This window comes from Pinus tabuliformis, chromosome 8 (assembly GCF_031772625.1).
Source record: "Pinus tabuliformis cultivar Carrire ecotype Pingquan chromosome 8, CPIR1, whole genome shotgun sequence".
Classification (NCBI taxonomy): domain Eukaryota; kingdom Viridiplantae; phylum Streptophyta; class Pinopsida; order Pinales; family Pinaceae; genus Pinus; species Pinus tabuliformis.
Window position 1 is genome coordinate 798374966 of NC_142294.1, and position 17289 is coordinate 798392254.

A 17289-nucleotide genomic window follows, 5' to 3' on the forward strand; every position below is an offset into this window, starting at 1 on the left:
CCTTCTCCACTCATTTCAACACCCATTCTACTTCAGAGCTGAGAAAAATGTGAAAGTTTATGGGGAAGGCAGGTACAGGACATCCTGTAGAAAATCCTATAGCAACCTATCCCACAAAAAAAGACCACATAGTCTGCATCCATCTTCAGCACAGGGACTGCAAGGATGAGGAAGCTCCTCCAAAGCTCAGCAGTAGCAGGAAGATCAGTAGCATCAAGGTCCAGCACCTGTACATCATCAAATGGAACAAAGCATCAGAAGAGGAAATATGTAGCTTGAAAAACACAGCAAAGTGGCACCACTCTCCAGCACGCAGCATCAACGAACAAACGACCCACAGGTCTGTCATCTTACCAATGCTCTCTCATAAGTATGGTATGATCAAAATTGTAGGAATAATGTGGGAGTTGATTTTATAAGTGAAGGTGGCCAGTTAACTTGGCCACCCTCGGTCAAATAACGAGAAGAAAATGGTTAGATCACTACACATGTGTCAAGGTCAAATCAAAAGAAAGAGGGGAATGAATCCAAAAATGGTTAAGCTACGGAGGATAAGAGTGGGAGATGATTATGAGGCAAGGTGATATGATGGACTGGTAGTGGGACCAATGGTCCAAAAGAATGCACTCGTACTCGGCCAGCCAACACACCACCCAACACAATCATCCATAAACAGAAATAAAACACTGACTCTCATATGAGGAAGGTAGAGGAAACATCGAGGATTCATCAAAAAAATAGATTACTCTCGGCATAACTGAAATAGCACCTACAGTAAGCAGGAAACCTACAAGATATAGGGAGATTGGCCTACAGAGCTATCAGTGAACACGAAAGGAAAGAAAATCAAGGGTTATCATCACCATGACATAGCAGAGGGAGGTAGGTGCCATACCTTCTATATTTTCCATTTAAAAAGAAGAAATCCTCAATTCGGTTAGGAATTTGCAGTGCATATAAGGATAGAAAGATTGTATTGCATGTCACTAAAGGTTAAACTCCAAAACTTCCTCACCTACTAGAAGTCTTGAACTGTGTCCACCCAAACCTCAAAAATTACCAGGGAAATATGACAAGAGGTTTCAATAAAAGAGAACCCACCAACACAACAAGAATCCACTAGCATCCTCTTGTGGTGGAAATTTTTACAAGGCATCAATGGATGGGTTTCTTTGAGAGGATGAGAGGATACGATGATGATGTGGCCAGAGAATTTTCCCTGTCACTCATACCCCTCACTAGAGCCAGTGCCACTATTGTAGTGAAGGGTTTATCAGTAGCAATTACCCCTGAGGTTATAAGCAGGATAACTACACTTCCCCTAGGGTTATCATGGAGAAAAGAGGACAAGAAAAACAACACCCTTGCAAAGAAAAGTTTATTTTTGGAAGGAGAAGAGCCAATTGAAGACAAAAATGGGGTTAGAAGGGAAAAAATTCCATACCCTTGGAATGAAGTCAGTTACCACATCATCAAATATATTTCATGTGAAGGGAGATACAGTGTAGTATATGGATACCACTTGAACTGAGATTTGGAGAGAACATACCTCCTCATAATAGACTAAGTATACCCTATTTTTTGCTACAACCCATGATAGACATGAGCATCAAGGTGCAAGAAGGAAAACATCAGCAAGTAGCCCATCGTGGGTTAATCAAACTCATCCTTGAAGATGCTCTACAAAACTTAATATTCCCTATTGCATGGACAACATTTGCAGACATGTAGGAAGAAGGATCAATTCAAGCAATTGAGTATGACAGAATCCCTACTGCTAGTGAGGGAGAGGAAGAAACAAAGGATGTCAATGAAGAAGAAATAGAGGAGGAAACAAAAGAAGAAACAGAGGAAGAAAAAGAAGAGGGAGGAGGAGATAGAGAAGAAGATGAAATAGGAAGTGGAAGATAGGATGAAGGATAGAAGGACGAACAGAGGTCTGTAACTCAGAGTAGAGAAGAAGAAGAATCACCAAGAGTGTCTCCAGAGCGTACAGAGAAAGAGGCAGCAACTGCTCTAACTACCCTAAGTACACCTGTCAAATCAAACGGAAAGAGACAAAGACAAATCCCACTTTACTTCAGGACAAGAAAGAGCACCAGGATTAGGCAAGGGAGATGTCAAATCCCTACCAAAACTCCAATTGTCATAGATGACTCACAAAAACAACAAGAAAAAGCAATCCCTCTAAAGAAAAAGGAAGGAGAAGGAACATCAAAACAAGCTTCTCCGAAGTATACAATCACCTATGTTAGGAGGCCTATCACAAGGTCAACCTCATCAAAAGGAAAAGGTATCCTATAGGAAACGCAGTCATACCTATAGGAAGCAGAGACAATCCTACAGGAAACTCTGTCAAACCTATAGGAAACACAGAAAAGAGACCAGGAAGGAATTGCTCAAGAAGAAATAGAGGAAGAGGGCCAAGAACTAAAGGAGCCTAGCCCACAGCCAAACCTCAGCTCCTACTACAGGTTCATTGAAGGAGGTAGGGTGATACCACAGAATTTTTCCATTCCTCTATTCTTCGAACTTGAAAAAGAGAGGGAAAGGACACATAGGTGGATGCAAATTGCTAAATCAAAAGGGGTAGATGATGTAGGCCACATGGAGGAGAAATTGCAGGAGATGGGCAGAGAACTGAGCAACATAAGAGACAGAGAAGCAATAATGAAATCTCAGTTAGAGGCTGAGAACACATGGCTAAGGAAGCAGCTACAAGAAAGGGAAATCCAATTGGAAACTATGGCCAGTTTATCCATGGAGGAAATCTAGTGCAGGATGCCAGCAAAGTCATATGCCTTATACCTCAAGGAACAATGGCTACAATTCCATATAAATACCCTAACACAAAGAGGAACTATGCCTTTCCAAGACTACAGACAATTCATTGACCTCTATATGATCAAAGCACCTTGAAGGATAGAGCAAAGACATCTAAGTTCTACCTACACAATTTAGCTTTGATAGATTTAAATGTGTGGGACCCAAATCCAAAGTTAGGGGACTTGCAATTAATGGTCTTGGCATCTTGGATGAATCATGAGGAGGAAAGAGCTACATAGATGAAAAAGGCATTGGCAAAATAAGAGGCATAAGCCCTTATTATCAGAGTAGAACAGTCTAACCCAATGGTTCTCATCAACACTCACAACCTCATTGCAATGATCCTAAGCTTTCACCCAGGCACCGTACTATACAAGAACAGACAGTCACACACTTTGAAGACATGCTAAGATTGCTAGGAGATGACAGCCATCAAGCCTGCAAAAGGAGACAGAACACCTTACCTTACAGCCTAAAAATCAAAGAATATCATTCTCCTCACAGAATGAGGGAGGCACTAAATAGAACCCCAATGTATAAGCAAGAATTACAAAGAATCAAAGTCAATTGGATTGGCTTGAGGATTAGTTCACCATTGCTTTTAGGAATGTTGGAAGGAAGAAATAAAGCAGTGGGAGGAGATAGAGAAGAATGCAAGGTTTTATTCACAAGAGGAAGAGACTATAGCAGAAGCATGGGATGTCAGGGAAGCCACCAAGGCAATGAAGGAAATGGACATAGATTGAGTTGCTCATAGGATGAGAAACACTTTCAGTAGGGGATGATGATGAGGCTCATCAATGGGTAAAATATATGGACCTTAATGCACCTCCGACTTACTAAAATCAACTCTTCTCATAATTCTTTACATGTTTTAATTATATTTTTATTAATGAGATGAGTAAAAGTAAGATGCCATGTCTAGTGGTCTAATGTGCATTGATTGTAGGTTTTTGGAGTAAATTATGGCTAATTAGGGTGCAGGAACTCGAATGAGACAAGAAGGAGAGATTATAGGAGATAGGATCTCCCTCATTAACTCCTCACTCACTCAAATATCCCTCAATCAAATCACACCATCTCAGAGTTGCAGGCAGCCAAGTCATGAGGATCATTGGCAGCCAAGCCAGTGATAGGTAAGAACCAGTTAATCTCAAGATTGGTAGCCAAGCCTCCCTAGATTTAAGGAAGTTTTTGGCAAATTCGGTTGTATAAATAAAGAGGCCTAGAGCCTCATTAGGATTCATATTTTTTATGCAATATAGCTAAGCAGTTTTCAAGTTGAAGGATTGTGACCAAACACTATTATGTATTTTTTGATATCTTAATGAAAATGAGCAACATCCCCTTGATCCATCATTGAGTTGACTCAGAGGGTTGAAGCTCTTGGGTTAGGTCCCAACCCTAGCAGCAAAGGTTCCTCTTACTGTACTTGTATGTTTAGGTTATCTCATAGTTAGTTGTTAACTTGATTTTGGTGTTGTTAAATTGCAAGTATTGGTAGATTTGATTAGTTTTCTTCCATTTGTGAATAGCTCTAATAGTATCATTCTAGAGATAAGAAAATATTCAAAAAAGGCTGATAACATGTGGATATTACCTCATTCCTCCCTTCCTCGGCCCATGGCTTGAGGAACAACTCCCATTTAACCCAAAAAGACAAAATTCTGATTTCTTATGAAATTTAGGGTTTTCTGCTAATTAGGTCATCATCTTTCAGTTTTAGAAGATAGGTTGCATTTGTCATTTCTGATATCTTAAGTCTTGCATTAGATCTCATGTGGCTGTCATAATAGGTTTCAAGCATTCCCATGCATAAACTTGGCAAATAAATGATGCAAATTCTGTTTTCTTATATTTTTGTAAACCCTTCTTGTTTTGAGATGATTTATGGATAAATTCCAACACTGATGTATATGTTGCAGGAGTTTCTACATTGCAGGAAGACCTTATGTCATCAGCCACAGCCAAACCATATCCACCCATGATCTCCAAAAGCCACTAAGTTCTCAATTCGAGTTATCATTTTACAAGGAAAACTTTCCATGCTTATTGAGCAAATCCAACCATCATAAAGCTTTGGTTTGAGTTCTGAGTGAGTTCCTACCACTCCCTTGCCTTATTTCCTCCTTACTCACCTTCCCTAAGCTCCATACCACCTTCCAAACCGCTCCCTATGCTTTCTTCTTGTTCCTGTGGGAAAATAGGGGATCTTGTAGGTGAACTAGGACATCCTGTAGACATCATGTAGGAAAACCTGTAGTGGCCTGTTTTGAGCCCGAATTATGAAAAAAGCATCACTAAATCTAGGACTAGACCCTGCTTGTCTCCCAAGCCATCTGAACCATTGCACTCATCTCCCTCCACACCTATCTCACCTACCATGCAACCAAGAGGGATTAGCATTCACATTTTTACAAAAAGATAAAAAAAGAGAAAATCTTTATATTCATTCATGCACACAACAGTTAAGTGCTTGTTTAGATCAGATTTCATGCTTAGGTTAGTTAATATTTTTCATTTTTTAAATTAGAATTCTTTTGAAGGCAAGGTATATTAGAAAATAGCTAGATGAGTTATGTGTTTTGTAGGCATCTATTTCAGTCTTTCATTACTGCAGTAAGTGGCATTTCTCCTCTTCCAATTGGTAATCAAACTTCTTCTAAATCAATAGAAGGCTGGTTTGAGAAGCCCTATTGGTCTATCGCCCCATCTCAGCAATGACAAAGAGTGGACCCATTACATCTATTTGTGTATACGGCACTGTCACCTCCAAGTTTGTACGAACCCCAGGTTGATGAAGTAAAGTTGGTAGCCCTAGGAGTTGCAGCATCCTTGCTACAATATTGGTGCTCATCAAATCCACTTGCGTAGGGTAGAGGATTGTGGTGTCAAGTTTATCGATTGTGGGGCCACACTCCATAGAATTTTCTGATGATGCAGAAGTATGAAGTATGGAAGGCATTCTATTCTTTGATTCTTATAAATTTGTGAGGCATGACATCCACCATTGTCGCACATTAGAATTTATTTTAGATCACACCTTTGATTCATTTTGGGTACAGGGACCCAAAGGAACTGAGACAACATTCACTTGTTTCAATCAATTAGGGTAAAATCAAACTGGACAATACAATCAACCTAGTCGAGGATAGGAAGAAAGCAATTGAGATTATCACTGAATTAGATTTTTGCAGTAGGAAAAATTCACAAACCTTTAATTCAACCCACTAAGCATCGAGATAACATGATTAGAAAAGGATAACATTGAGAAGGACAGAATAAAGGGGAAGGAATTAGTATGAATGTGAGAGGTGGCATGTGTATGCCATCCATTCAAGCTGAACTAGAGAGAATTTTACCGACATCTCATACAAAGGTGCATCAATCAATATCTGCAAATAATAATGGAGAATCAAGTGTAATGATCATTGATGAGAGGGGTCAAAGGATGTGAGGGTTATAAAATGCCACATAAGGAATGAGAGCTAGTAGAGGAACCAATAAAACAACTTTCAAATCTTAGGAGAGTACATAAGAGTAGAGTAGACCATGAGTGAAGAAGAAGGGCATCACAAGAATGTTGTGAGGAATATGCATTGTTACGATGAGAATAATGGAGGACATGTAGAGAGAAAATTTCCACATTACTCACCACTGTAAGATGACACGAATGTGGAAGAAGAGACTATGCTGGAAGAGAAAAAAATAGCTAAAAGAGGGTAGGGGGATTTCTCTATTGGTCATGGCCCAATTGCGCCAAACAACCCAGACAAGAGAGGATACCTTTTACTCAAAAGGATTGTTTACATGGTATGCCATAGGTGCACTTACTAAGTTTAACCCAACATGGGTTATTGGAGGGCCCTCCAAGTATATTTTGCAGGTTTGTGCAAGGGTAGTCCCTGCGAGGAGCGTTGTGATAGTGGAACGGGGTTTCATCCTCATGCATATAGGGGTGGCATGAGGAGTCATGGAGAATAACCCCTACCTTGGTGGGTAGATAGAATAGAGACCGCCTTGAGGGTGTGTATGTGGCCATCTAACTGAAGATGAACCACTCCTCATATAACCCTCAAGGTCCCTTGAAGAAGGTAAGAAATTCAAAGTCTTGTTGAGAGATGTGAAGGAAAAAAGAAGGTAGAGAAGCACAAAGAAGGAAAAGGTCAAGGATAGATATAGAAATTTGTCCTGAAGTAGAAATGGTGACTTAAGCTCTTTATCTATGAGAGCTATTGTAGAGAGATGGAGCATGACACTCCCCTCTTATTTGATATCGCAGTTATAGGACAACCAGACTAGCTAACTACTTTTGCAAACTGCTATAATAGGAGCAGAAAGTCAACCTCAATAACCATAGAGGTTCCCAAACCCATGGTGACAGGAGAAGGACTGAGTGGCTTGGGACAAGCCACTCTTTTGTGTTGGTGGCCTATTGGAGGCCGATTTATTTTCAATTTTTGCTAAATAGTTACGAAGGTGACAACGCAAAGGATAGGGTAGCATGATAGAGTATTTAGTGTGCAGTAGTAGATACTAACGTAGAAGGAAGGGACATGGCGCAGGGAGGCACCATGTGGGAAGGAGATAGCAACATCCTGCAAGTGGGAACATGTGTGGATAAATCAGGTAGTTAGGATTTTGTATTTGGTGGAGAAAGAGAAGAGGGATGTCGTGGTAGGAGAGGTTGAAGATATTTGCAGAAGAGAGGAAGTTGGAAAAGTGGTGATGAGTGGGTAAGAGACATTTTCAGTTGATGGTTAAAGTGGCATAGGAAACCGAGGGAAGGGATGTCAAAAAATAACCCAATGGTTAGATGGCAGAGAGAACAACTGGAAAAGTGGAGAAGCGGGCTGAAGGAGATTGAGAAGCTACAATGAACCAATATAAGGACAGTTTCAAGACAAAGTGAGGGTTAGATGATTGGACCATGTGTTGTAGAAGAAGAAGAAATGGTTGTTGCAAATCTGTCTTTTTGTTTCAGTAGTTCCAAATGCTAGTGCTTGTGTCTATAGATGCCTTGCAACATAAGTGTAAACAAAATAGCCTATGGTGGAGTTTGCAAGGTATCCTATTGTATTTGTTGTCCTAATATACTTTGAGTAATTAATGAAGGTTGGTGAGTTGGGTTATACATGGTATATGTTGTAACCCCATGTGTCTCTATTTATTTTATGATGAGGTAATAGAAAGAATGATGGGCTACCTCTTTTATATTGATGAATGCATGTGTATGTTTATGTTACTATGGTTTGTTCATTTATCATTTGCTTAATAATATTGTACCGAGTTGAATACCTTTGAGTGGTTCTAATGTTTGGGTGAACTGATGGTCTAATGATAATTTGATATGTTAAAACATTCTAGTGATGAACATCATGTCACTTTGATTGATGTCAAAAAGAGTGACAAGAGGAAGTATATCTCAACCATAGTCTTATTTTCGATCATGAAATGCACACTAACCAATGAGCACAAGAGCCAATGAAGCCCTATGTAGTGTGAAATCTTAATATGCTATGTGTATGTCTCATAAATGTTCAAGTCTTGCATTGTAAATCGAGGTTATAGTGTTTCAGGGTTCTAACAATCCCATATGAATGGAGAAACCTAGTTCCAGCAGTCCCCCATTAGCATCTTGGATAAGCCTTCATCCACTCTGTGGGTGATGCCAAAAGGGCTGATGTTGAGTGGGTTTTTTGGTCGATTGCGAAACAAATACTATGTATGATAGAATATCACATGCCAACATTGACGTGGGAAATTGTTGTCAAAGTGCTTTTATAGTTGCCAAGTGAAAATTTCATTTGTGTGGAAGAAAGTTTGTTTTCCTTGGTTTGCACATGTACTTTCTCAAGACATCAATTTTGTCGTAGATACGGTCTGCTGGAAAATGTCTTATGCATGACCCTAGAAATTTCTTTGTAAGTGTTTTTTTCCAAATTTCATTTGTGTGAAAGAAAATGTCTTGCTTGGTGCACACACATATTGTAAGACTTAGTATTCTTCCATTTTTTATATTTTGTAATATTATGATTGAGTATATTACTAAATGTGACTAATACAAATCAATCTCCCCATTCACAGGTGGCACTATTCTAGAGCATATAAGATTACAGTATCACTCTAGCTAAACTTTGTATGTAGTTAGTTTGTGTGAAACAAAGAGGTGTAGCCCGAAATGTGTTGGAAAGAAAGACATTGGGAACTAAAGTATGTGTGGAAGTGCGAGCATGAAAGAGTAAGTTCTACTGCCCCATAGAAGGTGATCCCAAAAACAAATATTGGATCTATGATTGTATTGTAAAATGTTGTTCAAATATTTCCACACATCATCGTGTCTGAACATCTCTTTCTTCGTACAAAAAATTGGTCGGCGCTTGTAAATTCTGACATTTTTCCACAATGCGTAATATTGATTTCATGTATGCCACTTGACATGATGATAAGATTTCAATGCACAATATTTATCTTGCCTTACTATATTTTCCTATTTTTCAATGGTACTAATATAAAGAGTGTCAAAATTGAATGAATTTCCAATGTGCACGAAATAGTTTCAAATTTTGAGGTTTATTGTGATGATCTCCTATATATAGTGGTGTTAATGTATTTTCTATTTATTAGACTATCACATCTAGCAAAAGTTACATGTGAGATATTAACAGTTGGTAACCATATAGGGAAAAGATGAATTTACAAATAAATGACATTGGTAATGTTGGCAATCATTCTTGTGTTGTTTCCAATACAACAATTCTTATGTGTTTTATAATTTGATGTCATTGATTGCATATAGGTCACTTGTCATGATTACAATATTTAGAAGGACTAATGTCATTCAATGTTACTGATAGCAAGGATGTTAAAATCGAATGAGTCTATGAATTAAGTGGAAAGTATCGTTTTAAAACCTCAAGTTTTATTATGATCATATTCTATAAAGATTGTCTTAGTCTATTTGGTTTTTATTTATTAGGTTTTGACATATAATAGGAGAAATTTCATTGTGCAAAAGAAACTTTGTGTCTTTTAGTCTACACAAGAATTTACTCCACGCATTTATTCTTTCGCGCATATAGTCTCTACTCCAACTCTTTTATTTTGTGAAAATTTCCATGTTCACATGCCTCATGTTGCGTACAACTGCTTGTTTAGCAGTTGTAATTTCTGACATGTTGCGTCATTGTACTATAGATTTCCTATACACCAGTTGTCATGATCACAAGATTGAATGAATCTATGAGTTAAGTGGACGACACAATTTTAAAATATCAATATTGATTGCAATCATCTCGTTTTAAGTTTGTATCTATTAGGTTGTCTCATCTAACAAAATCCACAGAGGAGAGACTGTTGGTAATTATATTAGGCGACGAGAAGTTTACGGGTAAGTGGCATTGGAAACATCAGTGATCCTTCTTGTGTTGTTTTCAGTACATAGAATTCAAGTATACTTGAAAGGCTATGTATCAAAACACACAAAAAGTGTTGCTTCTAGATAGTTTGAAGAAAAACATTTAATTTAACTCTTGCAGATGTCATTATAAGCTATGTAGTTGATTAGATAGTACTATCTTAAAAATTTTGTTTTAGTTTTGCAAATTAAATACACATTATGGGTACGTGTGGTTGTGTTTGGAAAATGGAAAGAGCTTGATCAACTATAATATTCAAAAAGAAATTAGTTTTCCTTCTAGTAGTTTTTCTAAAAGTTGATATGTAGATGTTTATAAAGAGCCTTACAAGTAAAACCACTATTGTCGTAGTGAATCTTCATTGGTCTGGTGATTTTGTTTCAATCTACAAGTTCATTGCAAGTTTTGTTCGCCATAAAAATAATTTTGTAATGAGTATGAATGACTTCTTAAAAAAATGTAATATCTACTAGATAACATGGTTTATTGCACAAGCTTTGGTTGCAAAACCTTATTTTCTAATGAACACAATTTGCAATGTACAATGTGCGGGCAAGTTTTCAACTACATGTTAATTTTATTTAAGGGCTTTCTTTTGATTTTTTGCAATTATTTTATCTTTCCCTTTCTCTTTTTTTCCCTTGTAGACCCGCAGATTACTAGAAAACTCTATCTGACGGTGTGTTTTTCCCACCACAAAAACCATTTTGCAGCGAGTGTAAACAACTTTTTACAACAACTTAATGTCCAGTGGATAACATGTTTCATTGCACAAACTATGATTGCAAAACCTTGTTCTCTAACAAACACAATTTGCAGTGTGCAATGAAGCATACAGATGGCAAGTGAAATTGCACCCATCCAAGTGATCAATACAAAGGAGACATTTCAGAGACTTTTTTATTGTGTGGATTCTCAACTGGAACCTTTATTATTTGAATGGGCGATATCATTGTCGATATCAAAAAAGTTCATATTTTTTTATTCTGTGTTGTAGTATGATCTGGTTTATTTTGTATATTTTGAGTCTGGTGTTGAATGATGGGAGGAAATCTAGATAAAATTTTGTATGAGATCTTGTATGCCTCTGGATCCTATCAAAATGGGCATAAGTATTAATTGACCATGAGTTTTGCATGCCCTTATTTGAGGTTGCATATTATCTGTAATGTTTTTCCATTAATCAATATGGATGTAAACATTGAATTGTATGATATTGGGAAGAAGTATTAATTGACCATGAGTGTTGCAACCCCTAGTGTAAGCTAGTATATTATATCTAATGTTCTTTTATTGATCAATCTGAATACAAACATTCAACAAAAGTTTTGCATCTCATATGTGTATTATATGTATATTATTGATTTTAAATCTGGTTTGAGTTCTTGGTTCTATAGCTTTGTTGGCTGCTAAAAATATTTGTGTATCTCTTTAAAGTTATTTAATGTTGATGTGCAATTTTAAATAGTTAGTAAGACTTACACTTATAGCACATATCTATCATACAAGTATTATTACTACGTTTAGGTTTAATTTTTATATAAATATGATTACAAATCTTTCTGAGTTGAGTATAAGAAATTTAATAAATTCTTACAATTAAATAATTTGTGAATTTAAAGCAAATTTGCCACTTTTTCTTATGTTTGTCTTACATGATGCCACTTCCGCGCTATTGCACACATTTTCATCTTTACATAATTCTGTTGCACACAAACTACTACAACATAACCATGTACATGTGAAGTGTGCCTTTTGGTCTTAGCATTTAAAAATGTGGATTTACATAAATTTAATTGTGCGAGGATAAATTTTATATCAACTAAAATACAAAATTGTTGTCTCCTATCCAAGGAAATTTTAATAACACTCCCACGATGTGATATAAAATTTTGTGTTTTGTATCATAAGACTTTCTTATCTCTCCTTTCCTCTTAACTACTCCCTGGTCTCTTTCTATAAACGTGTAAATATTTACATGCAGTGCATGCATCAAACATGAACATGTGTTAAATGACATAAATATCCTTCTAGCATGTTCTGTCAGTTAGTGATTTTCGGAAATTTTAAAGGATACTTATGAGTACATCCCGATGAATTAATTTCGCGATGACGTTGTCTAAAGTGTCCGTCTGCAAAAATCTTAGAGTTTAAAGTTGTTAGAACAAAGCCTTGTGCGGAGATAAGGTTTATCTTTTGGTTTTCACCTTTACAAGCATTGCTTTACACAAGTCTCACAGGGGGAAAAAACACAATTTGTCTTCATAATTGCAATAGGTAGCCTGCATGTCAAATTTTGAGTTTTGTATCATAAAACTTTCTTGTCTCTTGTCTCTTGTTTCTTGTTAACCACTCCCTAGACTCTTACTATAAACATGTAAATATTTACATGCAGTGTTGATGTGGGACGAACATGTGTCAAATGACAAAAATTTTCTTGTTGAGAATTCTATTAGTCAGTGGTTGTTGGTAATTTTATAAAAAAATTGCTTGTCCAAGGGGTGACTCCTACGCTAACATAGTGTACAGTGTCCCTCTGCAAAATATTTACAAAGTTTAAAACTGGTGGAACAAAGGCATGTGCGGAGGTAAAATATGTATTTTCATTTTCATCTTTGTAGGCATGTCTTTACACAAGTTTGGCAAGGTGAACATACAGTGTTTAATTACAATATGTAGTATTCAAGTAGTTAATAGAGTTCAAAAACCATGCAATGGAAATTGCAAAACAACATTTGTATGTCATATATGTGCACAAGTATTATGTCAAAATAAGGTGTGTGCCAGAACATTTGTACAATGTTAGCCCCAAAATAGTGACACGTGGTAATTAGAAAACTAAATTTATATACGTTAATTTGACCAAAAATAGGTGGTTTGTGGCAGCCATGGGGTGCCACATGATAGCAGTGTGGAGTTTAAGACCATCTCACCATGAGACTCATTCCCAACACGAATTCATGGTGCATCATTTAAATTACTGAACGTTGTGAACTAATAGTAGCCAGTAAACAATAGTGTCATATAACATAGCATCACATAACACCATGGGACTACAAGAACTTAGGCCTTAACAGTAACAGACAAAGACCAAAAACTCTTACCGAAAATTCCATGTCGCATCATGGGACTTTTATGTGTTCCTCATATTGTGGCACAGTGAATAGAAGCACGAGACGTGAATTTTATATGTTAGTTGTTGGAAATTTTGACACGAGGGCACAAAACTTATCTAAAAACATGTACGGTGCTAATATTTATGAAGCAAGACATGTGTGGAGATAGTGCGTGTGAAAGTATGTGCAGAGGTGATAAGGTAAGTTGCATTGTTACACACAGGATGGGACAAAAACCAGGCTTTAGCTCCCTACTGTTGAAGAATGTAACTAGGTTCAGTCTTCATAAATGTATTTGAGTCATTATGTAATGTACATGTCAAAAGAATGAAAAAGATATTTTTATTATTATTACAATGACTTATTAAAGCATGGGTTTCATTCTTGGGTCATCTTTTATTAGTCAAAGTCCCCATTATGGAATTCTAGGATTTATATTGAGTCATTAGATTCATTTTACATTTTATGAGACCCTTCTTGGGCTTTTGAATCATGTAAAAAGGTTTATTATTGAGTCAAATTAGGTATTTGACACCTCCACACCAAGTTGGCCTCAAGGAGATCAAGTATGCCTCAAACATGGCAATTAAACCTCACCTAAAGCCTATATGTAAAAGCAGTTCGAATTCATTTGGATACATCTCTCTCGCAAGTTCGATATCCAAGAGAAGGAGGCATAAAAGTGTGAAATTCCAAGAACAGAAGAAGAAGTGTTGGAAGGATCAAGGTTGAAGTTTTTGGCTTCTCTTTATCTCTCTTATGCAAATTTACTAGGAAAATTGTTGGATCGAAGTTTTACTGCTGGAAGGATCGAAATTCTAAAAGTGTTGGGTTGAAGATTCTGTCACTGGAAGGCTGAAATTCTGGATTTGTTGCGTCGAAGTGCTGCTACTTCAAGGTCAAAGTTGTTGGAAGAAGAGGTTGACTTGGTGGTTGGAGGAGGTCTATGTCTAGGTTGAAGAGTCTCAAGAAAACTATTGAAGGAAGACATTTTGACTGGGTTTCCCCTAGATAAGGGTTTTTCCTTGGTAGAGTGCTTATATCTTGTGTCTTGTGTTTTTGTGATCTTCATACACACATAATTTAGTAATTGCTTGATGAAAGCTAATATAACAAAGAAGTAAAATAAGCCAAAATAATTCACAAGTAATTATAAAGAAAGAGAAATCTAACCCTAGTTGTGCTAGCATTGATTTCTCAACACCTACAAGGTGAGCCAAAAGATAGATTTTACCTTGGTACAAATTGAGACAAAAAGGTAGACTTTGGTTCTCTGCATGTGTTATATATGCAAAAAAGTCAATTCCGTAGATGTTTTTTGTTGCACCACTTTTAAAGTTGGTAAGATTTTCCCAAGCAGCGCTCCTATCACAGTGATCTATAAACATTAATATATGCACATATATCTATTAATGAAATTAAAAAATGTTCTCAGGAGATAGAAGTCTATTGTCACGAATTAAAAGGTTATGTTCTAAGTATAAATTCCTTTCCAATTTTTACTATCTTCTTGGAAATTTTTAGACCTTAATATGTGCATATATTCGCGTTGCTACAATCAATAGATCATGTACTTAGAAATTAAACCTTGTTTTTGTAACTATAAATTTATATTCATTTGTTGCCAGGTAAAAACAGGATAGTTACATCTACACATTGTTTTTCTTTACATGCGTAATAGCTCTAGAGAATGAAAATTGTAGGCAAGAAAAAAAGAATTAAATCAAATGAGGAGATGTGTGATTACTCATTCGTGAATATACATGACCATACAACAGTAAAAAACACAAAAAAATAATGCAATCAATCAGAATTCAAATACGCAAAAAAATTATACTTATTTGTGTATCTAAAAATAGTTGGCGGCATCATTTTTAGCTGGGCTATCCTACAGCAAACAATATTTAATCAAGCTAAAATCAAATACAAATATTCATCAAAGACTCATTAACGTGTTCTTCAATTTCAAGTGTTTGAATGCACTATGTTAATACTTCATTGGTTTGGTTTTCAAAGGGAGAAATGAAAGAGTCGACAACCAATTGTCTAGGTGTTTTGTTGACAAAGTCTTTAACAAAACAAACATATAAAGGGAGAATTAACCATGATCTCCATTAGAAGTACATTGTAATAATTTAAGACATGGAATTCCAAGGTATTGTAAATTGGGTCTGCTAATTGCAAATGTTTGGGAGATTACTTCTCTCAGATAGCTCTTGGTTGCTCAATCCATAATCAAGGTCATGTTTCATTTACTCTGAGCAGAATGAACCACAAAACTCAATCTAAAAAAATGAGAGATTAACCAAACTGCATAGTTGAGGTATTTTTTGTGCAAAATTCTGCCTTTTAGTGTGAGGATGGGAGGATATGTGGGTCTCATGCAAAATTGCATGTTAACTAATTTTAGAGCTCAATTATGTAATCCAATAGCCTTATAAAAGCATCGTTTAAATATTGTGATTCTTGTTTCTTTTATTTAAATATTTTTTAGAGTTTTTTTATGGTGATTATTTCAATTTCAACCTCTGAATACAATTACAAATTACATATTTTCTTTTGGTCCCAATTCATGCATGTTAACACTCAAAATTATTGTTGATTGTTTTTTTAACATTATATCACAAATATTCCCTCTTGATTTATGGAACAATGTGTTCTTTGGTCTACACACACATTTCATTGCCACACATTGTGTCACATATATTCGCTCGTGTGCATGTTCTTTATACCGCGTACATCTTCAACTGCGCAAACCTCATGTTTTTCACAACTACATCTTCCACACTTATTAGTTCTCATGTTTTAGTGCTCACTATTATTGATTGTCTCTACATTTGTGATGATCATAACATTTGGAGGCACAACATTTATCTCGGCTCATTAACTTTTCCTATCATTAATTAGTACTAATATCAAAGATTTTAAAAGTGAATCAATCCTTGAATTAAATGAGCAAGATGGTTTTAAGACTTTGAGGTTTATTGGCACCATTTTCCATAAACAACACTCATAATCTACTAATTTATTATATATTGGTCTGTCGCGCTCAATGGAAGTCATACCAAATAATAACAACTGGTCTAACTGAAATTGAGAATGTCGGCAATACGTTTTTTTTCTAACAACAATGATAGAGAAGCAATTTGTTGTTTGGCATAGAGTAACTAGGCAACAATGTTTCCCAAAAAACATTATATTTTTTGGCATAAAATTCAAACTTTGCAACCCAAAAACAATCAGATTATGGTGGATAAATATTTTCTAGGCAAAATTGTGGCCTTGGTAGACAACTCCTTTATCATTTTACCATTAACTAACTTATGCGTCGACATAGGAATTTTCACGCACAACACTAGTTTCCGTTGCATGTTTTCCCATTCAATGTTATTGTTAGTTGCTTATACGCCAAATGTCATGATCACAAAGATTTAATGTTTATTTCACTTCATAAATTCTTCTGTGTATTTTGATAATCATAAGTAGGATATTAAAACTGGAGAAAGTGGTGAATTAACTAGAGGAGATGGTTTTGCAGTTTCAAGAATTTTTTTTTCATTGTCCCATACATGGAAACATTAGTATGTTAGTCTGATAAAATTCACAAGAAACAATAACAGCTGGTGATTACTTGTAAAATTAAGAGTTTACAGTTACGAGACATTGCTACATTGTTATTTTTTTAAATTGTCGTGTTCAACAAATTTCATAGAAGAAATAGTAACAACTAGTGATTATATGTAAAATGAAGAGTTTAGCATTAAGAGGCATTGAGAACATCGTTGATTGAGAAGTTATGTTTTAGAAAGCAAAGATGGGTGACAGAGGAAGGAAAAAAACTATTTTCACTTATACAATTCACTCACTTGTCCATATCGATCAGATATTCCACTAGTCTATTGCTTACCAGTAATATGCGAACCTATCAA